Below are 16,723 nucleotides of genomic sequence, written 5' to 3'. Positions count from 1 at the left end.
GATGCAGGGTCTGTGTCACTGTCTGAACTGGGAGCAGGGACTGAGGGAGCGCGGCGCTGAGAACTGAGCGCTCAGACGTTACTTCACATCTCCACAGAATGATGCAACAATGGCCCTGCTGAGGGTTCTGTTAAATAGCTCAGTGTTTGGTTCTCTGTCCTCTGTGATATTCTTGTCACCGAGCCAATGGCTTCATCACAGGAATTAAGCAAGGATCCCATGATGGCCATTTTTTGTTATTGGTAATAAAAGTCATCATGATGGGCTCCCTATACTGACCACTGTGCAAAAGGCAAAAAGAAAAAAACAGCAGCATTCCCTTTCTAACATCTCCTCCACCTAAGATTATTTTTAAGTTCCTCTATATGATTCATTCAACAAATATTCACTGAGCAGTTTTTATGGGCATGGCACTATGCTGGGTGCTGGGTTTGCTAGGTGATGATGAATCCAGTACCATCCTAGCCTCAAGGAACTTAGAAGACATTAGAGAGGATGGATGTACATAAAAACTAAATAGTCCAGGGCGCCTGGGTGGCTCAGCCCATTGAGCGACCAACTCTTGGTTCAGGTCATGATCTCATGGGTCATGGTCTCCTGATCTCCCCACTCAGTGGGGAGTCTGCTTAAAGATTCTAACCCTCTGCCCCTCCCCCCATTTGTGCTCACTCTCGCACTCTTTCCAAGTACCATGACAGAGACCTGGAGCTAGGGGGAAGGGAAGGCTATTTCTAGCTGAGGAAGAGCAATCAAGGATTGGGCTGTGTTGAGTTGTCCTTGTGTGTATGTTATACTCATGGATGAGTAATTTATCTTCACTGTTGAAACTCAGTGGGCATGCAGGGGTGGGGAATTTCTCCCTTCTCCATACCAGGATGGGGTAGAATATCTATTTTACATAAAATCTCTCCTGGTCTAATCTATGTATCACTTCTACTACAATAGATAAAAAAAGGGAGTGGGGAATGTCTGAATAATTTAGCATGGCATCTAAGAATAAACGCTGCTGGTCATTCAAGATCCACCAGGGCAACATGAACAGTCCACTGATAGCCATGGGTAATCGGAAGAGGATTCCTGTTGGAGAATCAGAACGGCCTGCAGCTGTCTGCACTTCTTTACCGGAACTCCCCTTCTTCCCTCTACCAGCAATGCTCCCGCCACATACCCCTTCCTCTCGCAGTGCCTAAAACCTCACGTTCCAGGGACCTTCCTGAAGACCCTACCCAAGCGAGGTTCTCCCTACCCCCCAGCAGTCTGTTTAATTCATGAAATACATTATCATTTGTAATGCTTACTTTCTTAGCAACTATCTTTCTGAGCCGAGTGCAAACTCCTAACGGATCCTTTCTGTCTTGTTCATACCCGGGGCTGAGCATAGTGCCCAACATGTAGCAGATGTGTATCACTTCTTCGATGCATGAATAAATTAGTAAATAAAGAAGCAGTAGCACTATGACTTTAGCCAAGTCCTCCTCCTTCTCTAGGCCATGGTTGCCACGCCAATAAAATGAAAGAATTCGAGCCAGGGATCCAGGTTGAATACTCTATGATTCTGTGACTTCCTTGGCAAACTCAAAACCAGCTCCTCACCAGAAAGGGTTGAGCATCCCTGACTACAATAGTCTCCTAGGAGAGAAAATAGGCAACTGATGGGAGAAGGTTGGGCATTCTGGCCTCATTTTTTTTTTTTTAATGAAAATGCCTAAATAAATGTTGTTTGCTGAAAAGCCAGGAAACTGAAACTGCCGTCATGTGCGGGTGGATTGATTCACACGGTGTGGGCAATCAGGGGGCGGGGGGGACCTGGGCTTAGCCCCATCCCCTGGGGGACACTAATATGAAAATGCCTGCAAAGGACTTTCTGACAGAGTTAAAATTGCCTTTGCTCAAACCCGCAAGCTTGCATGAAGTCCCTCCCTTCAACCTAGGTCTAGCACTGCCTTAGAGATCCCAAAAGTGGGTGGTCTGAACCTCTACTTGTAAGCCTACCTCAGACTCAAACAAACCCCACATTAGTTCAAAACACAGAAGCCGGAGGGATTGGCTGGATCAGCAATGTTGGTAAATACAGTGGCTTTTTTTCTTTAATCAGCAGGACACACAGGCTCCTGAGCAGGACAGGGGCGGTGAGGGGGTGGGGGTTGCGGGGGAAGCACTGGAAGTAATTTCTATGTGAAGCCCTTTAGTAGCCCACGTGAATCGCATCAGTGGTGTCATTCTAATTCCCACCAGACCCAGCTCCAAAACTTTTTTTAATCAGTCTTTCCTGTTTCCGATTAGCAAAGAACATGGGATTATTAAAAAAATTTTTTTAAAGCACTGGGTATTCCCAATGTTGATAAGGCTGGGAATCCTGCACATCTCATGAGAAGAAATCAAAAGTCTTAATTAAGAGTTTTGTTCTCACAATCAAATCTTGGACTTGTGCCCTGTGGCTCCAGTTCACACATGTTAACTCACTTCCGTCTTCCTCCAAGAGATAAGTCAACAGTATAAGGGATGCACCATTACCAGAAGACGATTAATTATTATTATGTGGGGTTCTGAAGGGAGGAGTATTTGGCTGTAGCATCATACTCTGGCGGCTCTGCTAGCCTCGCTGTGCGCCCGGCCTCCTTTGGGTGTACCCTGCAGTCCGCGAATACGGGTAGAGCTGAATTTCTCCTGGCCTGATCACACGTGCTCGTCTCCTGGGCTGACCAGGCAGACCGAGGGGGTCCATTACATACTACAATCCAGTGAAAAGAAACTGGAAACAGACCTGCCATTAGATGGCTGGGGTATTTTTTCATCATTTTAAGCAGATAATTCAGACGCTGGTGTTTCAAAGGGCTGCCCAAGATCTGCTCTCCATATGAGCAAATGATAAAATGCAAACCAGGGCTGTCCTGAGTCACCTGCTTATTTCCCTGAGCAGAATTCTTATTTTCTGAACTAAAATACTTGGTTTGGGGCGCCTGGGTAGCGCAGTCGTTAAAGCGTCTGCCTTCGGCTCAGGGCGTGATCCTGGCGTACCAGGATCGAGTCCCACATCAGGCTCCTCTGCTGTGAGCCTGCTTCTTCCTCTCCCACTCCCCCTGCTGTGTTCCCTCTCTCGCTGGCTGTCTCTCTCTGTCAAATAAATAAATAAAAAATCTTTAAAAAAAAAAAAAAATAAAATACTTGGTTTGACCACAGGGCTAAATATTTGGAATTGGGACTGTCCCAAAAATCTGGGACATATGGTTAGGATCTGAGGCCTATAGTCAAATTGGAGTTTTCTCAGCTATACTTGAGCCCTTTCTCCACTTTGCCCTGACGCATTTCACAGGCGTGTATGTGCACACGCTCCCTCCATCATGCACCATCCCAAAATTTCATATTAATGGGAAGGACAAATATACTTTATAGCCCTTGAGTATTGAAAAAAGCAACTGTAAAAAAATTTAAAGGTGCTTGGTATTTGAATGCTTTCAAGCCTAGTCCACTTATAACTTTAAGACTCAAAATTCAAACATTAATGCAATGGTGGATTCATCCACGCAAACTCCTTTTGTTCGAAAATCTGAGTCTTATTTCTGAGAACTCTGGAGACCACTTAAGAAATTTCTGGAAGGGAAATGGTGTGAGCACCCTTTCTGCCACCAAGACTGTCACTAATTGAAGCACATTATATTATAAAAAGTTCCGTTTCACTTGTTGAATGGTGCATCCCTGTTGGGAAAGCTTTGGGTGGAGGTGGAAGTAGGTGGGAAAGCAACCTCTGTCCCCAGGTAGCAGCCACCACTGAGGCCCTCAAGGCAATCTGAGCTGAAAGTCCCAAGCCCTCCCCCTGGCTTCTAGAAGGCCTAACTTGCGATGCTGGTTACCTGAAGTAAGGAGGAAAGGAGGTGCTGAATGAATATCCTTGTGACCCAAGAGAAGAGACTTCCCTATGGCTTACCCATCTCTTTTTTTTTTAAGATTTTATTTATTTGTTTGAGAGAGAGAGAGAGAGAGCACGAGCAGGGGGAGGGGCAGAGGGAGAGAGAAAGAAAGAGAGAGAGAGAAGCAGACGCCCTGCTGAGCAGGAAGCCTGATGCTGGGCGGGATCCCAGGACCCTGAGATAATGACCTGAGCCACCCAGGTGCCCCCGCCCATCTCTTGATTACTCAACTAGTGAGTTCCACAGGTGCCTGAAGCCTCCCCCAATGTTGACATGCTTTTTGGCTATTTCTGGCTGGGGGAAAGTACAAGAGGTGAAAACCTAATAATTTAATTTTCCCACTTGTTACAACTACAAGATTTTCTGAAGAAGAAACGTTAAAGTTGTGGCACATTCAAGGTTCTTTGGATAATCTACCAATCTATATCATGCCCAATGTGTCTGTTCCCTTTGCCCAAGCATGACTGAAATGGAGCCAAACTAGTCAAATCTTGTTATTCTATTTTGCCATTTTGTATGTCAAGAAATCTCTATTTTGAGTGCATGTAGGAGCCTTTTTGCCAAAGAGCAGCACCGTGTTATAGCTGTTCTCCCAGTGATGCAATTCGTATCCCCTCGGTCTTCTTTTAAGGACCCTTAAGTTCTAAGAAAGCCTGGAGAGCTCTCCAGCCCACGATGTAACAGAGAGATCATCTCCCTCTAAGGAAAGGCAGCACTACGCAGGGACTGAATAGGGAATTGCCCTAGGTGACAAGAAACACCACCAGGCTAAGCACTGTAGCCACCTTGACCTCCTCCTCCCTCCCTCCCTCCCTCTCCCCCTCTCCTCCCTCCCACTCTTCCTCCTTCTCCTCCTCCTTCCTACCCCTCCTCCTCCTCTTCCTCCTCCCCATCTGTGTGAAGACAGAAGAGCTAATTTATCGGCCCCCTTCCCGCCCAGAGTGGGAGTGAGCTCCCCCCCTCACCATGCCTCCAGGTTTTACACTTCCTTTCCTCCTCAGATTCATCTGTGAGGCTCTGTGGGCCCTGCAGGCTGGTACAATCCAGAAAGGATCTTGAATATTTCATTGTCAAGAAATCCTCATGAGCTGCCCTCCAGCTCTCTCCGAAAGGCAGGAGTCTTGTCTTTGTCCCCTTCGCATTTGCCCTCTCCACCCCACACCCCAAACCCACTGCCTCTAGAACCCCTGTTGAACACAATACGTGGAGGAGAAAATATTTCTGGGATTAGTCTCATAAATCTTTCACTGGCTTCCCTGGAAATTCTCTACCCTTGAGCAAGTTTGGTGTGGAAGAGCCTTAGAAGATTATTCCTGACTCATTAGCACGTTTCTGCAATGTGCCAGCTGGATCATCTAAAAATTATTTTGCTACCCGGGAGGAAAGGCTTTTTGCCAAACTACAAGCTAACTCGAAGAATTTAGTGCAATCTTGTCCAAGGCAGAGCCGAGAAGGCCCTTCAGAGACCCATTTCTGGACCCCCAGAGAATCAGTGCCCCCCCCCACGCCCCCACCAGTGGACTTTTACAGAAATTCTGTCCCTATCTGCGAATCTTCCTAAGAAGTCCTGGGAAAGTAATCCACTGTGTTGCTGCCTCTGTGCATATCTGGGAAGAGAGAAGTCACATACCTTCCTGTTCCTGATGGAGTGGCTCCTGGGAAATAGTGTCACCCTGCCCTCTCAGACCCCCATGAATGCAATCAGGCTGATAACACAAGCCTTTAGATTGTCACGTGTGTGTTCACCATTTCTTTCCTGAATAACTTTTATCTTTCCTGCTTTGGCCTCTTCCACGTCTAAGATTTTATCATCACTTTCTCATTGTATTTGTGTCTGTTTTGCTGTCCCTTGTTAATGCTCTACGTGGCATGTCACTTTATTGATAATAAGAGAAGCTGCCATTTATCCAGTCCTTACCTGTGTAGCCACTGCACTGAGGGCTTCCGTACATCAGCTCATTTCTGTCTTGACCACACTGCAAAGTAGTGTTTAGTAGCTCATTTACAAAGGAGGAAACTGAGGTTTAGGCAAATTAGGACCGTCGCTCAAATCACACAGCTAGAAAGCGGCAGTCAGGATCCACACCTCTATCTGGCTCACCAGCCCTGCTCAAAGCCACCGTCCTAAAACACAGAGAGCCCAGGAAATAGACATTTTTCTCTAACTGACACCCATATCCGAGCAGAGGCTATAGGACCCAAGCAGGGTCCACTGTCACCAGCTGTCTGAAGATGATGATGACCAGGACGGCCACGACAATTTCTGCAAAAAGGCACAATACAAAAGGAATTTCAGAATTGTCAGAAACCTTGAGGCCAGGAACATGTCTAGCTCCTTACACAGAGCAGGGTGCTAACTAGGTTCCTGATGAAATGCTTTTGATGATGAAAGAGAATTCCTCGGGCAAGGGAGACAGGAGATCAGTGAAGTGAAGAGTATTAAGTGAAAACCCCAGGGAGCAGGAACAGGGGTGCCATCAGAGACGAGTAAGACCAACAGAAAACCAGCACAATTATGAAGAGAAAAGGAGAGGCTTTAGAAGCCGGAGGGATAGGAGAAGGTCAGAGAGTGTACCAGAAGTCCCTCTGCTGTTGAATTCTGGTCTTCAAATCTCTGCGTCTCCCTCGTCCTCGATACTAATCCTCCAGCAACGTGGGCCAGCAGACTGCTGACGCCTAATGAGGTTTGAGTTTAGAAAATCATTGGCGTGAATTAGGACAGACTTGGTTTTGACATACTTAGTCTCTCTGTCCTTAAGTTTTCTCATCACGTATATCCACTCATCCTAAAATATTGAGAGCCTGCTGTACTCGGGGTTTTGTCATAGTACCGTGAGAGATGCGAGAAATGGGAGGCGTGACCCCTGACCCTGAGTGGCTTGCTCCCTAGCTTGTACACACACAAAAAAGGTGAATGAAAACAATGGTAGGATTTTTTTAAGAAGTGAATAAACTGAGTTCAGACCCGTATCCACCTATCTGACCACTTGAAGGTTAGACCACCCCCACTTGAGGGTCTAATAAATACCTTGAGCATTAACATGGTCAGACATCCTTGGCTTTCCCAGGGTCTTGACCCATCCCTTCATCATTCTCTGGATCACCCCTCAAGGCCTAGCCTGTCCCCCCTCTGAGGAGCCAACCTGCCCTCTAGCCCGTACGGACTTCTCCCTCCTCTAAAACATTTTACTTTCTGCCTGCCCCACAGAGGTGACCCCTGTCATCCTCACCTCAGTAAAAAAAACTCTTACCACCACCTTCTCAAGCTGAGACCCCAACATCATCCCTAGTTTGTCACTTCCTCTCTGTGGTTACATTGGTTTTTCAGCGAGTCATGCGAGCCACATCTCCAAGACATCTCCCAGTCTGCGCCCTTCCCTCATCCTGCATCACTTCCACCACCAAGACTCTCTGGGATTCCTGCAGTGGCCTCATAACCAGCCTCCCTGCCTCCATTTGGTGGTTCCTCTGCTCTTTCTCCACACAGCAGCCAGGGTGATTTTTCTAAAATAAATTAGAGCATATCATTCTTCTCCTTAAAATCTTTGAATGTCTTCCCATCACATCTAAACTGAGATCTAAAACCTAACTTGAGGCTGCAAGGCTGTCCGATCTGGGGCCCATATGTGCCTGTGACAACCTCTCTGAACTACGTGCTTCCCTCTATACCCAGAAGATAAATGGACCTTCTCTGTGTTCCTCCAACCACTAGGCTTACTCCATTCTTGGGGCACTGAACTTGCTAGCCTCTTCAGCTAGAAACTTCTTGCCCCAGATCATCCCAGGGTTAACTCCTCTGTGATTCAGATCTCAATGTAAATGTTCCCTGCTGAGAAAATCAATAAATTCTCCTTTTCCACGCCACCAATTCGGAATAGCTGCTCGAAGACTTTCAAATCCATCCCCGTTTAATTTTCCTCATAGCACTTATTGCTAGAGTGTTCTCAATTGCTGACTTACTCATGTAATTGCTAACTACCTCTTCCACACACACATAATTAGAGTGTAAGCTTCACTCTGTGCCCTACTCCACACTATTTCCCCAGTGCCTAGGAGAGCGCTCAGTAAATATTTACTAAATACATTAATGTAGTACAACAGCACTTTTCCTAAGTAGGAAATGGTGCTAATAATACATAAAAGCTGGTGTGTTTCGAGGAGAAAGAAAGCAGTATGATCTGCTGTGTCAGGGAGGCCGCATGGAGGCGAGACAAGCTGAGCCATGAAAGGGGAGTAGGAGTTGAGCAGTGAGAAGGAGCAGGTCATGTGTACCTGGCCAGGGATGAGGCACAAGGACAATGTCATCAGTACACAGTAAGAAGCAGTAAGGCCTTGGGGCACCTGGGTGACGCAGTCAGTTAAGCATCCAACTCTTGGTTCCAGCTCAGGTCATGACCTCACGGTCGTGATCTCGGGGTCGTGAGATCGAGCCCCACATCCGGCTCCATGCTCAGTGCAGTCTGCTTGAGACTCTCTCTTCCTCTTCCTCTCCCACTCCCTCTCCCTCTGCCTCTCTCTCACATCCGACATATCCAACTCCAAATACTCCAAACACCAACTAGTGGTAAGCTGGGGGATACTGTATTCATTCATTGAGATGATGACCTAAAGCAAAGTGAGGTTGGAAAGGAAATGCAGTCGGAATGGAAATAAGGGAAAATGAGAGGGATGTTAGAGAGAAGAGAGGAATAGGCAACAGGTTATTTTAGTATAATTAAATCGAGCACAAGTAAGTTAGAAGTAGCAGGAGGAATCAAAGATGAATTTGAAAACCAAAAGTAAACTTTAAAAACTGGAGAAAATGGTAGTACTATTGATTGTAAAGAGGGGGATTCAGATTATATGGGAAAGTGAGTCACATTTTAGAAGAGCTGAGTCTGAGAAGGTGGTGGGGCCTTCTAATGGAAGTATCTAGGAAGCCATGGGAAATGTGGACCAACGTCTGATGAGATTACAGCCAGAGAATGTGTCCATGAGTCATCTAAATGGGAATCATACAGGATGTTGTGATAGATTCCAAGAGAGGGGAAGACCAAGGAGACAGTCCCAATGTCTCTCCTCTCAGCTGCTGCCTTCCAGTTTGAGGAAGGGGAGACCTGCCCCCAGGTAGAGGTGGAGGTGGATCCCAAGCGTCCTCCCTGAAGAACAGAGCAGCAAGTTGGAACACTAGGGAAGCAGAGAGTCTAGGCGGGAAGATACGATCCAGGTGCTGGTGCCCATGTGTCGTAGAAGTTGAAAAGGTAAAAACCAATAGAGATTTGGTGAGGAGGAAATGAGAATTTGGTCCACAGACAGGGATACACAGAAGAAGGGAAGGAAGACAACAAGGATATACACTCTATATGGTCAGAAGACCGTGGGTGGTAGAGTCCAGCAGCCAAGGGATGAAGCTTCAAGGGACCAGATGTGACCACAGTGTCTTGTGTTTCAAGAAGGTCAAGAAGAATAAACCTAAGAAAAGGTAATCAGGCTTTCAATCAGTGAATTTACATTGACCGTTGGGAACCATTTCAGTTGAGTGGTGGGACAGAAACCAGATCGCTTGGGTTTATGGGTAGGAAATAGAAACCCCAGGGACATGGAATTGGCTCAAGAGGAAGAAATGCAGTAACCTTTTTTTCAGTGTTCTGTAAAGTAGTGGATGAAGTCATTGGCTGAAAGAGAAGAAACAGAAGTGGGGGTCAGAGGAACAGAGAAGCGTTGGCATCGGGGCTATGGAGTCAGGGTAGAGAATAAACTTTCAGTTAGAATGGTTGCTCAAAAAGTGAAAAATGATGAACACAGTCATTTGTCCACTCGGTAAGTACTTTCTGAGCACTGTCTTAGGCAGAGAGATGCGGCCATGAATAAGACAGTAGCCCATGCCCTCAACTAGCTTTCAGAGGTGGGTGGTCATGGCAGCCATGATCACAGTCGCCATTACTCTTCTGTAACACTATATATTTGGAAAAGCACTTTAACTTGCCCTTATTTCATTCAAACCAAACAAGCTGAGAGATTAGAAGGCATATGAAACGCTCCAAAGCTAGTTACTGTGAGTGTAAAAATGAGAGCTCTTGTGTCTGGAGTCGAGCAAATGCTCCTCACAACAAATGAAGGGCTGGATGGGCAGAAATAGCTATTTTGGGCATCTCTTTTCTTCACTCTCTCCTTCCTCTCCTCTTTAAGTTAGACGAAGTCGTCTTCTTATATCTAATATCTTGATCTGGGCTTAACTCCAGCATTGAAATGCCAATTCACATCTAATATACAACTTTGGATTTGAGTATAGCCAAAGATAGTAGCCATCAGTTTTTAGATGAACACAAGGTAGTAGACAGCTTTTAGGTACATTAACTCAAATCCTCAAGAAACCAGCTATCCCCTGGGATTTCCTTGTTCCTTGAGCTCTAGTGAACTTGGCTTGAAATTCCCAATTCTAAAAATTATGAAAGTTCAAAGCCCTTCCTTCAGTTTCTATGAATTCCCAGAGCGTCAGAGTCTAATCTCCTTGTATGTGATTTATAGTCACCTATGCTGTCTTCTCTTTGGCCTCAAGCTGAAATCCAGCCCCACTCACTTGTTTCCGGAACCAATCTTGTGAGTTTAATCAAATCTATAGGTTTGCTAGGGGGCAAGAAAAGGGTTTGAGGAAATATCTACTTAAACAATATAGAGCCCTCTACCACCTCACTACCTCTACCCTCTCCTCTTTCCCCTTATAAGCTAAGTCAAATCCTCCTTCTATTTTGTACAATTCAATGTGTTAATCACATTGTGCATCTTGAGCTTGTCCTCGAGGGTCTTACCTCTCCAAAGTATCTCTTTCAAGTAAGTATAGTATTCTCTACCAGAGAAATTAAGGCAAATAGCATGTTCTGCATTTTGTGACATTCATAATAATAACCCTCTGAAAGAGACATGATTATTATTTTCATTTTGTAGACAAAGAACCTGATGCACAATAAAGCTAAATCCCCCGCCCACATTTTTATAGTTGATAAGTAGGAAGCCTAGAGTGCAACTAAGATCTGTCTGACTCTAGAGCCCATGTTTTTTTGCAAGACACCGTGATCTTGAGGTTGTCCCAGAAAGGTCTAGGTGAAGGACCAACCTTGAAGAGAGGAAAACGGAAAAAGGCCACTTTATTCTATATTCAGGAAGTAACTGCCAAGCAGGAAATTATCCCTACACCAGTATTTCCCTATGTATAGCCTCGTGAGAATAAAGCCTAGAACACCCAAATTATTATTTTGGTCCAATATAGATCTGCCCGTAACTTTCAGATCTGGCAGAGGAATTGATCTTGATGTGATAGTTATCCCGAGCACCAGAAGTGCTTAGACCTTAACATTATCCACTTTAGAAAATTGCAGTGTGACAACATGGATGGACCTTGAGGACATTATGCTAAGTGAGATGTCAGACGGAGAAAGACAAATACTGTATATCACTTATATGTGGAATCTTAAAAAACCAAACTTGTAAAAACAGTAAAATTATGGTTACCAGGGGATGGAGGGTGGGAGGATGGGACAGATGTTGACTAAGGGTCCAAACTCGCAATGAGTAGTAAATAAGTACTAGAGACCTAATGTACAATATAGTGAATATAGTCAACAATTTTATATTATAGTCATCAAACTTACTAAGAAACTAGATCTTAATTATTCCAACCACTAAAAAGAAATGATAATTATGTGACCTGAGAAAGGTGCTAAACATCATTGCTACAATGGCAATCATTACAATATATAAATGTATCAAATCAACTTTTTGCCCACTTTAAATTTATTCAATGTTATACGTTAAATATATTTCAATTATAGAAAAAAAAAGAAAATTAAATTACCGTGGAGACTAACCCCAAGGAAAATGAAGTCATGATTGAGGAAGCATCCTTTAAAAGATCTGGAGGCTGACCATAAGGCTGTATGGATGGCTGATCTAAGATGGGAAATGAACTACCTTGCCTCAGGACTCTCTTCCTGCTGATGCTGTGAACCTAATAGTTCATAAGAATCTCCGTAACCTAACTGATGTCTTTGCAACACCTTGCATGGCAGAAGAGAGCCCAGACATGAGGTCTATACAAATAGGGTGAGCTATTATACCTGACTTCTTGATTTAACAAAAATTGTAGAAGGAAGTCCTAAGGGGATGCCCCTCATCATCACACCGTATGTTTTATAAGAAGTCATCATCGTCATCCCTGATTAACAGAAGCCACGCACTGTGCTAGGCACTATAGGTCTAAGGACAAGGAAAAGCAGAGCTGTTATCCTCACAGAACTTCTAGTCCAATGGGGAAGATTTTATTTTTAAAAACCAGAGATGTATAATTGCACTAACAAATTCTAAATACTTTCATTGACTTATTTGATTCTCATAACCTTAAAAGGAAGTATTATCCTCATTTTGTGGATGAGTAAATTGGGGTTCAGAGAGGTTAAGTAATCAGCCTAAGGTTACATGGCACTGGGATTTGAGTTTGGTCTAAGTTCAAAGTTACCCCTCTGCATTCTTGAACTACTAAAAAAAAGGACCTAACTTGAGTATTTTTTTTTAAGATTTTAGTTAGTTAGTTAGTTAGTTAGTTAGTTAGTTAGTTAGTTAGTTAGTTGAGGGAGAGAGAGAGTGAGCGAGCGAGAGAGAGCACAAACCAGGGGAAAAGCAGAGGGAGAAGCAGACTCCCTGCTGAGCAGGGAACCCGATGCAGGACTCAATCCCAGGACCCTGGGGTCATGACCCGAGCTGAAGGCAGACGCTTAACCATCTGAGCCACCCAGGTGCCCTAACTTGATCATTTTGACACTGAACCATGACATGTTAAGTTATGTTACTCTGGGTTTTTAAGTTTATATTTTAATTCCAGTTAACATACAGTGTTATATTAGTTCCAGGTACACAATATAGTGATTCAATAATTTCGTACACCACCCAGTGTTCATCACAACACATGCCCTCCTTAACCCCCATCACCTGTTTAACCCAACCCCTCCCCCTTGGTAACCATCAGTTCTCTTAATATAATTAAGAGTCTGTTTCTTGGTTTCCCTCTCTCTCTCTCTCTCTCTCTCTCTCTCTTTCTTGGTAAGTAATCTCTACTCCCAACGTGTGGCTCAAATTAATGACCCCAAGATGAAGAGCTGCACACTCTGACAACAGAGCCAGCCATCCTCCCCGTTTCTTAAATTCCGCATCTGAGTATTATACTCTCTAGCTCCGCAAAGAAGTTGTACATATATGCAGTGGAATATCATTCACCCGTGAACAGCAATGAACTCTTGGCATTTGCAAAACCATGGTACACTGTTAAAGCGATGATAAGAGACAGGAGGGATGATTATCTGTTGAGCTTTGTGGACCTAGGGCCTACTTTACAGTTTTTGCTGTCACATTCCACCAGGTTATGGATATGAGCAACTCCCTGGGTTTTTCTTATCGTGAGCCATCTTTAAAAGGAGATGCTTTGTTTAAAAGGTTTTTAACGCCTGGCTGGCTCCATCCATGGAACACGTGACTCCTGATCTCGCGGTTGTGGGTTTGAGCCCTACATGGGGTGTGGAGATTACTTAAAATCTTTTTTTTTTAAGCAGAGGATGCTTTTAGAACCTACTTTTGATTATTCCCCTGTTTATTCCTTATATGACTGTTATTCGTGTTTATTTGATTATTTCATTATTGCCCTCGATTATTCTCAACCAGAAAATGACCAAAGTTCTTACCATGACAAGTCCCTATGACCTGACCTCTTTCATTCCCTGTCTAGCTCCCAAGCTGGAGCAAGCCACTCTTTTCAAGATCCTATCTTCTCATTTAATTGCTTTGAGAAACTCCCCCCCACACCCCCCAGCAGCTATTTCCTCCTTTGTGCTCCCACCTTTATTAAAGCTCTGATCACCACATAAGGCTTTTGTGCCTCACCAGGTGAACCCTGAATTTCTCCAGGAACCGTGTCATATCCATCTAGACAATTCTAGCACCTAAGAACAGGCACAGCAGACACTTGATCAATAATGCTCAGGGGATGAAAATATGAATGAGTGAATGAGTGGCTGAACGTCCTGTAACTTAGGGCTCCAGCATTCCAGGCTAGGCACAACTTCAAAATTCCTAGCAAGCCATTTCATTTAATTAGCTCAATAAGTAGCATCACAGATTATCAACTCTGGAAGGTTCCTGAAATAACCTTTTCCACCACTTTTTTTGTACAGATGAGGACCCGAGTCTTGCAGAGGAGACTTGCCTGAGGTCACCTCTGCATTACTCTCCATCCACTCTTCAATCACCTGGTTGCAGGCGCTTCTTTCTTCTAACTTTGAGCTCAAATGCAATCCCAAGACTTTTTTTTTTTAATTAAAACTCATGACTGATCTATAAAGGAGCCTGTTAGTGTCACAATTAACCAGGGACCTTGAGAGACACTCTGGTGGGTGGACGGAGGCAAAGGCAATGAGATCATCTGGTGTCTGTATTTATCAATACGGATCTTAGTTCCTTCCCTCTATGAAGACCCTCTGCATTTAATGGGGAATTTTAAAAGCTTGTGGTTTGCAATAAGATCTATCATGTGGCTTCAGTCAGGCCTATTGTTCCTTGCTGCTCACTTCAAGTACAAAGTGGGACTCAAATAAATGTGGGTTGACATTGAATAAATATACATATGGCATCAGTAACATACAATTAGCCCAGTCACAGAGAGTGCAACTAATACTCAAGCATGAGTTATAGCCAAGAACTTGGCAGTCTCACCCCTAAAATTATTATAGTGACGAATTATTTACAAAGAGGTTTTATCTTTAAAGAATTATATGAAAAGCATAATTCTCCTGCTTATCACTCAAGAACCATACAGACCTCCCTGGCCTGCCCATGGGTGGCTCTTTGGCTATTGGCTCTTCCCTTTAGAGAGCAATATCATATTTTGTTTATCCATTCATGTCAATGGCCATTTGGGTTTTTCCCCTTTTTGGCTATGGCGAATAATGCTGTTTATGAACACAGGTGTATCAAGTAGATCCCTTCTGAAGAGCTTGACAGGAAGTCCCAACCAACATCCATTTATGTTTCACTGGCCACCCTTCACCGCAAGGGTGTTTGGTGGGCATATGTGAAACCCCAAATAATACATTTCCCAAGTAAAAGAAGAGAGAGAATATTGGGTAAGGAATTAGCAGACCATTAAGCTCTGCAGGAGAGTCTGAGTCTCATCAACATGCCCACTTATTCTGAAATAATCCCTTCTGCTCCTGCATCTGAACTTTCCTCCAAGACAGTTTGTCTGGGGGCTAAAGGATTGTATCCCCAGAAAGCCCATTCCTGTAAGAGACTGACATGCTCGGGCCTGAACGATAATTCTACTGGATGTTTTTCTGAGCATTTTCACAAATCTACTCTCCCATCTCCAGACCTAATTTGCAATGAGCTGTTCAACATCCCCGCTCAGAAATCCACTGGTATTTTAACTCTACAGATCAGAAAAAGGTAATTATCCTCCAATTCCTCCCCACCCACCAAATAGCTCTTCCTTCCAACTTCCTCATTTCAAGTCAAATAGGCTTTAAGTAACCTTAAAGAGTTTTTGATATGGTAATTTGTATTGTGAGGCTCCAAAAAAGAGGTATAGATGAGAACACTTTTCAGAGGTATTTACAGGAACCCCTTTTCTTCTTTTACGAGACACCTCTTGGGATAAGTGTGCTTATGGGGAAACAGCCATCAAGCCTGGGAATTCATAAACGTCTTCAAGTTTCTCTTACCTTTGGTGCTTTGTGAGTCACGGGGATTCTGCCTCCCGAAGTCTCTCCTGTCTCCTGCCTTCTCAGCTCTCCTACTAAATTAATTAAGCAAGGGGCTCATTAGACCGAAGTGGCTCTAACACCTTCACAGCCAACAACGTCAGCAAACCAAAACCGAAGTCCGCCAATGCCTCCAGGTTACTAAATCGGAACCTAAGGACAACCAATCACAAACAGCCATCTAGGCTTTTCCAAATAAGGCAACAACTTGAGCTATAGCCAATCAATAATTTCCTTGCTTTGCGTTCACCTTCTGTCTATGACAGCCTCCCTAGGCTCTGGTCAGAGGAGTGCCCTTACCCACGTTCTGTTTCCTGCTGCCCTCTTCAAGTCAATTTTCGCTCAAATACACTCTTAAAAATTTTAACTTACCTCAGTTTATGTTTCAGCACTCCCTTCCACGTCTACGGCCACCAGGCCACCTTTCCCAGTGTGACCCTCCCCCCAAAGCTAGGGCATTTGCTTTGTTCATTCATCCCACACACCGTGACCAGTGGTGGCGCTGGGATGCAACAGTGTGTGTAGGAGCCGCCGGCCCGTCTTTGGGCCTCACGTTGCTTAAGTCTGGAAAGCAGGGGGAGAGACAGACCTACATCAAGGAATCACACAGTGAGAGTAAGGTGACAACTGTGAGGGGTGCTGCCGCGAAGATCCTCATGATGCTCTGTGGCTTTCTGGGAAGGTCCCCCAGGAGGAATGTCTGAGCAGAGGGCTACCGGCTGCGTGGGAGTCGATTAGGCAGATGGAAGGGGGAGTTCACCAGGTAGCACGGGGCAGGAGGCAGCCTGGTGAGGAAGGAACCACAGCGCAGGACCTGCAGGACCCCGTGAACAGCAATGGGCAAGATGAGCCAAAAGTGGCAGCAAAGACAGGCAGCGCCTTGAAGGCCTTAAGAATTTTTACCCTTGGCCTTTAAGCCGTGGGGTGACTTATTGGTTCTATTTTGAAAAGTTGGTTTCGTCTGCTGTGCGGAAGACATGGGCCTGCAGAGAGGCAAGCGTGGAGGCACAGAGACCGGACAGAAGTTCTTGGAAG

General features: G+C 44.7%; 1 long non-coding RNA gene across 1 annotated transcript in view; it reads right to left on the bottom strand.

The window, feature by feature from the left end:
• LOC103663570 overlaps nt 1-15,806 on the bottom strand; it is a 134,738-nt gene extending 118,932 nt beyond the window's left edge. Inside the window, exon 1 of the long non-coding RNA XR_005832470.1 lies at nt 15,650-15,806. This is a non-coding gene — a long non-coding RNA (uncharacterized LOC103663570). The remainder of the gene's footprint in view (nt 1-15,649) is intronic.
• Between the last annotated feature and the right edge of the window lie 917 nt (nt 15,807-16,723).

This window comes from Ursus maritimus, unplaced genomic scaffold, assembly GCF_017311325.1.
Source record: "Ursus maritimus isolate PB19 unplaced genomic scaffold, ASM1731132v1 scaffold_5, whole genome shotgun sequence".
NCBI lineage: Eukaryota > Metazoa > Chordata > Mammalia > Carnivora > Ursidae > Ursus > Ursus maritimus.
This window is presented reverse-complemented; position numbering and strand designations above follow the sequence as displayed.